General features: G+C 45.1%; 1 pseudogene; it reads right to left on the bottom strand.

Annotated features, from left to right (window-relative positions):
• Window positions 1–804: 804 nt before the first annotated feature.
• Window positions 805–8,100, bottom strand: LOC102020243 (annotated as a pseudogene).
• Window positions 8,101–8,748: the final 648 nt, after the last annotated feature.

Below are 8,748 nucleotides of genomic sequence, written 5' to 3'. Positions count from 1 at the left end.
AGGGAAGGGAAAAGGGGTGAAAAAGGAATTACGATGTGCTGTGTACGTGTGGCAACCCCACAGAAGGAATGTAAACATTGCGTATTGCATACATGCACTAATAAACTAAAGAATAAAGATACTTACAGAGGGAAAAAAGCAGGACCTGTAGCACATGCTAAGTGCCAAATGAGTTTTTCAGGCTTTCGGAGGGGGAGTGTTCTGAAAGGCTGAAGGCATGGGTAGTTTAGAGAAGGCCTCCTGGAGGACAGGAGATCTCCACAAAGAGGCAGAGTAGCTGAGGACACGCCAGGCCCAGGCAGAGGGCAGATCGTTGATCTGGACACCTAGCTGCTGCTAATAGTTCTGACATTAATTTGTAAAGTGATGTTGAACAAGGGAGTTTGTTCCCCTCTCTTGGGTTTATTTTCTCATGTGGAAAATGGGCTGAATCTCTACAGCTCTACAGATCTGTACAGAGTCCTGCTTCCTGGCCTTGGGAGTCAGAGCCATTTAATAAGGTCATGTGTATGCAGAGTGCTTTGCACACCATCACAGGGTAGGATGACCAACTGTCCCAGTTCGACCTGGATTTAGAGGCTTCCTGAGATGTGGGACTTTCAAAAACAATCCCAGGCAAGCAGGGCCCCTTGGTCACATAGCAAGGACTGCAGGCACTAATGAACATCCTCCTGCCCCTCCCCCTCCCTCCCCCCTCCGCCCTCCTCCTCATTATTACCACTAGAGGGCAACACTCTCTTATGCCTGGGAGTCAGTCTTACCCCACCCAAAAAGTGCAGAACTCTTTCCTAATTCCAGGACCGATCAATCAATACTCTCAGTCTTTCTCCTGGAGAGGAGGACGCTGAGGAACAGAGAAGTCTGTGAATCCTCAATCCCAGGAGCTTCTTTCTGGCTCTGCCAGCCCCCTGTGGTCTGACTGCCAGTTGTGCCAGAAGATTGGTCAGCACTCAGGTGCCCGGTCTGTCCTACTGTGGCAGAACTGCCTGCTTCTTTGGAGACATTTTTCATGAGGTTGTGCCGTTCTCCCCACGTGTTGGTTGTCTGGTGGTGCACACATTCCACAAGGCCAGCCAAGGCCTGCTCCCTGGATCCAGGAGCCGGCTTCTTTCATCCAAAGAATTGATTTACCTTATACCCCTTATCACGCTGGATTGTAGTTATGATTTATCTATCTGTATACTCTAGGAAGATGTGATTCAGATATTCAATAAATGTGGATTGCTTATTGCTTACTCCTCATATGCCAGGCTTTTTTCCAGACCCCTGGTGTACAGTGAGGAGCACAGCAGACGATGTATCTGCCCTTGGAGATCTAACAGTCCAATGAAGGAGGCAGGAAGGAAGCAAACAAAGGCTTGTGTGAATCAATATGTAATTACAAACTTGCTAAGTTCAGGGAAGGAAAAGAAATAGGCAGAGGGATCTGCCTAGTCTGGGAGTGAGCGAAGATGCTGCTGATGAGTTGACATCTGAACTGAGATCTGAAGGAATAAGAGGCAGTAAGTGGGCAAAAGCAGAAGGGAAGAGCTTTCCATGACAAAAGAACAGCAAGTGCTGTAAGCAGGGCTGGGCAGGGAATGAGTGCTCCTTGAGGACACAGCCTGCCTCTTGTTACTTCTTGCAGTGCCTCTAAGCCTGCGACAGAGAGATGCAGAAAAAATGTTTGTGAAGTAGAACTGAATGACACGTCATGGAAAGCATTATAGTCTGCATATAAAAAGTCCTAGCTTCAGCCAGTCTTGGTGGCACTCACCTGTAATCCCAGCACTCTCGGAGGCTGAGGCAGGAGGGTTGCAAGGTCAAGCCCAGCTTGAGCAATTTAGTGAGACCCTGTCTCAAAATAAAAAAAATAGAGAAAGGGCTGGGGACATATAGCTCAGTGCGAAGGCCCTAGGTTCAATCCCTAGTTCTGCCAAAAAAAAAAGCCTACCCGTTTTAGGCAATTCAGCTTCCCAGCTGCTTATTGTGTACCCGTCATGTGCAAGGATCCAGGGCCAAGATGGTTAGGGAATTAAAAGATAAACAAAATCATCCTTGTCTTTAAGCAGCTCCTGGTAAGATGAAGTAAACAACAGGTAGACCAGCTCTTCCATTCTCTGAGCCTTTGGGGTAAGGGGGTTCTACCATACTGGGGATTGAGCCTAAGGCCTACACACTGAGCTGCATCCCCAGGCACTTTTAAAAAAAAAAAATTTGAAACAGGATCTTGCTAAGTACCTAAATTGCCCAGTATGGGCTCGAACCTGGGATCCTCCTGCCTCAGCCTCCTGGAGTGCTGGGATTACAAGTGAGAACTAGCATGCCTGGCTTCTGAGCCTCTTTTTCTCAGGTTATAAAATGAGGAGTTTAGATGACCTGACCGCTAAGGTCCCCTCCAGCTCCAACAGCCTCTACCTGTTCTTGACTAATAGCCAGTGAGCTGGTGGTGGGGAGCAATGGAATGCAATTGTCACTTTCTCCTGCCCTAGAAGAGTCAAGTCATCTGGAAGAGGACTGGGGCAATTAGGGCTTCCTTTCTGTTTATGGACTATTCTTCCATTTACAAATGGGCAGGGTTCATTGCTTGTAACTAGAATATTCCAGTGTTTGACGAATCTTTGTTTCTTTCCTCTTTTCCCTCCACACCTTCCTCCTTCCCTCCAGTCTTTGTTCAACATCTAGGACTATGTTTTGCATATTTCAAGGCTGAGGAGCTTTAAAATAATCTCATCCAACCCTTCTATGCATTCTTTCCCTTTCTGAGCAGTAGACCCTCCAAATGAAGCCACTCAGCTACTGTTTGAAGACCTCCAGTGATGGTGAACTCGCCCCGTTTGCTAAGTCTTGTCTCTGAAAGGTTTCTTCTCTCTGAGATCTGTCTCCCTGTAATTTTCACCCATTGTTTCTGGCTGTGCCCTTTGGAGCTAAGCAGAATAATTCCACTACATTGCCCCCCCCCCCGACAGCCTATTGGATATTTGAAGACAGCAATCATTTCCTCATAAGGCTGCTCTCCTCTAGGCCAAATATCATCTGTTCCTTCAAATGTTCTGTATTGTTTCAAATCCCCTTAGCATCTGTAAATATAGTTTAATTTATGTAAGATTTATATCTTGCCTACTTTAAAGAGGATATTAGGCGACTCATCAGTTTATAACATGAGAGAAAGACAATTAGGGATAAAAATGTAGAAGAAAACAGACCAGAGAACCATGTAAAGGAAGCACGAATAGATGTTGCCAGGTACCTAAAATGAACTGGATTATAATTGGACTCTGAATTTGGCTCAAAGTTTTATGGCAGCTAGGACAAAATTGGAAACATGTTGGGTTATGTGGTTTTCTGTTCTGACAGGATCAAGCTTACAAATCATCTTCAGAGAGAAAATTTCTCCCAAAATGAAACTCCAGACTAGCCTATTAGGATTGCTTTCTGTGCAGCTGTTTGAGGCTGACAGATACTTTGGTTACATCTCACCCCATCCCCCATGAGAGGGAAGAGGGCCGGAAGGATAATGAATTAATTAGCCAAATGTTGTCTCAGTTTTAAGCACCGCTATTTCTGTAAGGATCCCCAAGAGAAGAGTGTCTTCCTTCTTCTTTCCTTTCTCTTCAGCGTCCCGCACAGGGGGCCACTTGCCTATCTTTTCGCCTTCTAAGGTCTGCATTGTTAAGATTCTTTGGGACACCAGGCCCAGGAAGTAGCTCAGGGAAAGAACTGTGACCTGGTGATCACTGACCATGGCAATTAGGTGCAAATCACTTCTCTCTGGTTCGCAGCATCCTCTCTGGGAAAGGAGTTAACTTCTAAGGTCCTTTCAGCTCTGATATTTCTGGACTCTAAACTCGGAGGGAAAGACCAATGTTTTGTTTTGTGTTGTGTGTTGTGTTTGGTTTTGCAGGACTGGGGATCAAAGCCAAGGCCTCACACATTCTAAGCATTCATGCTATAGCTAAGCTATCTCTACAGCCCCTAACGTTTTTATTTTGAGTTTTGTATCCTGTGCTTGGCAGCTAACAGGTATGGGAGAAGGTCTGGTCATAGAATCCAGTAGGCAAACTCAATTTGAACAAGTGACACCGTTGGATCTGAGGAAAATGTCAGCATCATGACAATCTTGGTGACTAGATACTAGCAGGGGTGAGATATGGTTTTCAGGGCTCTTACTCTAGCTCCACATTCCTTGGCAAAGCTGGCTCAAGGTAAGGGGAACTGGAGTGATCAGACCAGAGACCGAGGCTGCTGGGAAATGACTTCGAGAAGCAACAGACAAGAAAGGAAGGCTGTTCCGCAGTTTTTGCTAAACAACCATGAACCAATACTAAAGTCATCTTGTAGTGAGAAATATTTGGTGCATATAATACCCATGTGGGCACTCTCCCCACCTACCATGTCGCTTTCCTGCTCAAAAAATCTTCCATGAGGCTAGGCATGGTAGTGCATACCTGTAATCCTAGCACTTGGGAAGCTGAGGCAGGATGATCACCTCGAGTTTGAGGCCAGCCTGGGCTACATAGTGAGTTCAAGGCCAGCCTGAATTATATAGTGAGACCCTGTCTCAAGAAAAATCTTTTGTGATTTTCAGTTGCCTTGGAGAGAAGGTCCAGACTGTTTAGTTTAGCAATGGAGTCTACTATCCCTTACGACACATACAGGTACACATGCACATATTCGCGTATGTGCATCTTTCATCTTTTTTTCAACCAAACTATGTGTGGGCCCCTAAGTGGTTCCGGATTGCTTCTTTCCTCCCACTGCACACAGTTCCCCTCAATGGGTCCTTTTTTTTTTTTTTAATACTGGAGCTTGAGCCAAGGAAGAGCTGAACTACATCCCCAGTCCTTCTTATGTATTTTTTATTTTGAGACAGTCTTGCTAAATTGACTGGGCTACCCTTAAGCTTGTGATCCTCCTACCTCAGGCTCCGAAATAGCTGGTATTATAGGCATGTGTCACCATGCCCAGCTTCTCCTCAGCAGGTCTTGCTCAGTCCTAATGCTTCCACCCGCTGAAATCCTAAGTGTAGCTCGCACATGTTTACCTCCATAAAGACCTCCCAGCTCTCTAGCCTTGTGCCCCAACTCTAGTGTTTCCCACATTCTGTCTCGTTAGTCATGTCTGTGACTTACAGTTGTGGCTCTCTCGCTGGAGTGGGAGCTCCACGACGGCATACGCTGCATCTCCTTCACCCGGGCACTCCATCATCCTTTGCCGCCTTGGCGTTCTCCAGAGCACCTGTCTGCGTCTATATTAGGCTCCTAGGGCTACTGGAACTACGTACCACAAACTGAGTGGCTAACAGCACCTGCAATCAAGTCTCTCACAGTGCTGGTTAGGAGTCCAAAATCAAGGTGTTTCTGGGGCCACGCTTCCTGCAAAGGTTCTAGGGAAGAATCCTTCCTTGCCTCTTCCAGCTTCTGGTGGCTGCTGCAGTCTTTGGCATTGCTTGGCTTAGAGATACATCCCTCCACTCTCTGCTTCTGTCTTACGTGTTGCTGGGTTCAGTTTTCAGGCTTTCTGTAAGAAGACCAATCCATTGGAGTAGGATCGGTCACTGAATTATGACCCATGCGAATCGAGTATGACTTCCTCTTAATTTGATTACATCTGCAAAAACACTTACTTCCCAAATAAGGTCATGCTCATAGTTTCTGCGTGGACATGCATTTTGGAGGGGCAGTATTCAACCCAACACACCACGCAACAAGCCGTATGCACTCTATTCGTTTCTTGTCTCCCCCTCCCGTTAGAATGTCACAGGGATTGTCTGTTTTGTTTCTTGTTGTATCCCTCCCCGCTTAGAGCAGTGCTTGACGCAGAGTGGACTCTCAGTACGTATTTTGTGAATGAATCTTAGTACCTATCTGCCTTCAACCCCAGGGGGAATCTGAGCGGTAGAAGCAGGAATAAGGACAGGAATGCAGGTGTTGCCTAGGATATGAATAATTCTCTGCAAATGTTTGCTGGGTGAATAGAAATATTCGATGAATATATTACTTTAACATTTACAGAGTGTCTATTTTGTGCAAAGGATTGGGAAAAGATACAGAGTAATAAGAAGGAAACAGCTGAGAATCCTGACTGCCTCCTTATGATGCTGGGGAAGTCAGTCAACCTCTCTGTTTCGCTTTCTTCACCTGTAAAATGGAGGAAATAACAATGCCTGCCTCTTAGTATTATCATAAGAATTCAGTGAGTTCATATATGTAAAGTGCCTGGCACATGGTAGGCACCATAGCAGTGTTCGCTGTTATTATCGTAATTGCTGTTATGTTCTAGCTCTGTGCAAAGTGGTTTTAAAAAACCCAGCTATATTGAGATATAATTCACATGCCCTTTTAAAGCATACAATTCAGTAGTTTTTAGTGTATCAGCAGGGTTGTGCAACCATCATCAGGATCTAATTTTAGAACATTTTTATCCCTCTCCAAATAAGCTCCATACCCATTAGCAGTCACTCCCTACTTCCTGCCATGCCCCAGGCCCTGACAACCACTACTCTAATTTCCATATCTACAGATTTGTCTATTCTGGAATTTCATATAAAAGGAATCATACAATATGTGGCCTTTTATGATTAATTTCTTTCATTTGTAGAGTGTTTTTAAGCTTTATCCATGCATCAGTACGTGTTAGTATTTCATTCCTTTTTAATGGCTGAATAATATTCCATTGTGTGGTCATACCATTCTCACTATCTATTCATAGATTGAACATTTGATTGTTTCCATTTTTGGTTATTATTGTTACTCATAATGCCATTGTGAACATTCACATACCAGTTTTTTGTTTCTGTTTTTTGTTTTTTTTTTTTCTTTTTTGAGACAGGGTCTCGCTCTGCAGTTCAGGTTGGCCTTGAGCTCACTTTGTAGCCCAGGCTGGTCTCAAACTTGCCACAATCCTCCTGCCTCAGCCTCTGCAGTGCTGGGATTACAGGAGTGCGTCACCACTCCTGGCATTCACATACCAGTTTTCGTGTAGATGTATGTTTTCATTTCTCTTGGATAGATACCTAGGAGTGGAACTGCTGGGTCATATGGTAACTCTGCGCTTAACATTTTGAAGAACTGCCAAACTGTTTTTGCAAAGTGATAGCACCATTTTACATTCCCACCTGCAATAAATGAGAGTTCCAATTTTTTTACATGCTTGCTAACACTTCTTGTCATTTGTCCTTTTGATTTTGGCTATCATAGTGGATATGAAGTAGCACCTCATTGTGTGTGTGTGTGTAAGAAACTGTTGTTTTTTTCCATTAACCTTATTTCTGTTTTCTGTTCAAAAGCCTGTAGAAGGAGACCTTCAAACCACAGTGGTTGTTCGCATCCTGTTTGGTGCCCAGCTGAGCATGCTAAATTATAGGAGAGAACTGCTGGGCTGGCACAGAGTACTTGCACGCTTTCAGACTAGTCTGCAACCTCAGGTGGAAGGGTGGAAAACTCAGGAGCTAGAGTGGTCCACCGGCCCTGGACTTCCTCCTTCATCGCAGCCTTTTTAGCAGCAGCCTGCTTTTCCATTTCAGTTTCTTTAGGATCTCTGTAGAAGCAGAGATCAGCCATGAGCTGCCATGGGTACTCACAGGAAATGCTCCCCAATGTGCGCAGAACTTCCTGGGCCAACATCCATCACATCAGGCCCACTGAGTGAGCTTCCTTGTTGCAGGGGGTGGCGGTGCTCACCACAGCACGGGGCAGAATCTGTGTAACACAGAGCAGTGGTAGGCAGGTTAGCATGAGATGCCTCTGTGAGAGGCTGGTAGTCAGCCCTACGGTTAGTAAGCGCCAGCAGATGTGGCTTCTGGACGGCTGTCTGAATCTGTGTAGTGAAGGCTCCAGAACGGAAATGCCCACCAATAGGAGCGACCCCAGTGGAAGTAGCAAACTTCAGCACAGCCCACTGGCCAGTATTCCTGGAGGATAAAACGCTGACATCAGCCGATTCTTCAGTGGCAACAATGGCAGAAGCTTCTCCCAGCTCCTTTTCAGATTTAGGATATAGGTGTCATGACTTTTCTTTTGTAGATGTACTGTTCCATTTGGAGGCTACCGAAGTGAGCCCTGCTGCAAGAAATGTAAGGACATCCTTCTTCAGCTGCAGGACATCAAGGTCTCTGGGCATTCTCCTTCAAATTAAAACAAAATGCAGAACCCAGGACAATTCCTGATGAGTGGCCTAGAACGGTCATCGTACTCTGATTTGCATTTTCCCAAAGGCTAGTGATACGGAGCATCTTTTTATGTAATTATTGGCCATTTGTATGTCTTTTTTGAGAAATGTCTATTCAGATCCTTCTGCCCATTCAAAAATTGGTTGTCTTTTTGTTATGGACTACACGAATTCTTTACATATCCTGGATACAAGTCTCTTATCAGATGTGATTTAGAAATATTTTCTCCCATTCTGTGGGTTGTCTTTTCTGTGCAAGTTGTTTTTGGATTTTTTTCCCCCCCAAGATGCCCCTGTGAGCTGAGTGTTATTGATAGGGAAATGGAAGATCAGATGAATTTAAATACAGTTTTGTCTGGCTGTAAAACTCATGCTTTCCCTTCTCTCCCAACCGGCTCACAAAGATAAGTTGAGACATATTTCTGGGGTTTTAAGGAGTCCAGTCTGCAAGAGGACATTAAAACAAGAGCATAAACAAATGTGTCATAAAGCCAAGCTCCACTTGTCCTGCAAATATCGGGAGAGACCGGGCACAGGAAGTTCAGTGTGAAGTCAAGGGAGGTCGAGGGAAGCAAGACGTGTGCATAAGACCGAGCACAT

The sequence above is a fragment of the Chinchilla lanigera genome, unplaced genomic scaffold, assembly GCF_000276665.1.
Source record: "Chinchilla lanigera isolate Chin_1 unplaced genomic scaffold, ChiLan1.0 scaffold00074, whole genome shotgun sequence".
In the NCBI taxonomy this organism is placed as follows: Eukaryota; Metazoa; Chordata; class Mammalia; order Rodentia; family Chinchillidae; genus Chinchilla; species Chinchilla lanigera.
The sequence above is the reverse complement of the archived record's forward strand: the minus strand, read 5'-3'. Positions and strand labels throughout refer to the sequence as shown.